At 28.6% G+C, this 1,435-nt stretch overlaps 1 pseudogene; it reads left to right on the top strand.

Moving 5' to 3' along the window:
* Positions 1-1,435, top strand: part of LOC119585760 — a 4,555-nt pseudogene that overhangs the window by 1,859 nt on the left and 1,261 nt on the right.

The following is a 1,435-nucleotide window of genomic DNA, read 5'->3' as shown; positions in this document are numbered from 1 at the left end:
CCTCATCACCATCACCATCATTAAGGTCTTCGTTCCAGCATAGCAAAAATGGCAGAAAAAAAGTGAACAACAGACATGGAAACATAAAATTCAGTGTTATCAGCTGTTATTGATATCAGCGCAGTACCCGGATGTACGGATATGGTTTATCAGTACCGGAATATACTTTCATACGTACCTTTTGAACAGTCGTTGCTCTATGGACGGTATATTAACCGATATATAACTAGCAATTATAATGATAATAGTATTGTTGAAAAGGAATTACAATTACATATAGTGCCAGTTGTATTCAAGGAGAGTAATAACGTCATGATGAAACTTGCAATATCGAATTACAATAATGATAATGAAAATGATAATAATGATACTGCAACGTTGATGTAAACAACAATAATGGTACAGAGGATCACAATATCACTTACTAATACGCGTAATCAGGAGGGTAATAATACAGATAAGATGAGCTGATGGAGATGGAATCTTTACATAGCTGTAGCTTACTGTTACTCCTTTACTTAAACAACGTAAATATGTGTCTCTGTCTTGATGAATAAGTTTCCTACACCATATATATAGTTAACATCAGTGTAAATTAATGATTTGACATTTTAATTAATTAGTTTTACATTTTGTTACGCTAAATACCCCATTGTGTCCTTAGATTTTTTAAAATAAAGTAAAATTGATTTTTTCCCTTTTTATCATAACGAATGGCATTTCACTTCTAGATGTTGCTTCTACCTCCCGTCTCTCAGTTTTTAATTAGATATTTTGTCATTTCTGCATCTAAATCCTTTCCCCATGTCAAAGTGAATAATTTCTAAAACTAAAATAAATAATATTCTGCCAATTTTGTGCCAAATTAAAATTAATGATTTTATGCCAAACTAAATTGTAAAAATGAACTTGTTTACGCCAATCTAAAACTATTTTTTTGTGCTAAACTAAACTAGATTTTTTTATAACAACCTAAAATGAATACTTTAATGTTAAACTAAAATGTATAATTTTGTGACGAATTCAAATAAATAATTTAATATCAAACTAATATTAATAATTTTCACATCAAAATATCACTATTCTACTATCAAAATAAAACTCTTCTACGACAAAGTAAATAATTTGATATCATCTTATCTCAAACACTAATTTGATCCAAACATCACAAGTTTGGCATAAAACTCAATTTAATTTAAAAAATAAAATAAACTTTGACATAAATCAGTTAATGAAAAAAAAAGTTGTTCCCACATCAAAAGTAATTTATCAGTAACCTTTTCTTTTGAGTGTATGCCTACAATAACCTATCAGTCATCTAATTTAAAATTCGTTCATTCCGAATCTAACACCAACTTACTTCGATTTGTGACAAAATAAAAGCAAAATCTTAAAACAATGACACACTAAAAAGGAACTTCATTATCTCTCCTAA

The sequence above is a fragment of the Penaeus monodon genome, chromosome 20 (assembly GCF_015228065.2).
Source record: "Penaeus monodon isolate SGIC_2016 chromosome 20, NSTDA_Pmon_1, whole genome shotgun sequence".
Lineage (NCBI taxonomy): Eukaryota > Metazoa > Arthropoda > Malacostraca > Decapoda > Penaeidae > Penaeus > Penaeus monodon.
The sequence above is the reverse complement of the archived record's forward strand: the minus strand, read 5'-3'. Positions and strand labels throughout refer to the sequence as shown.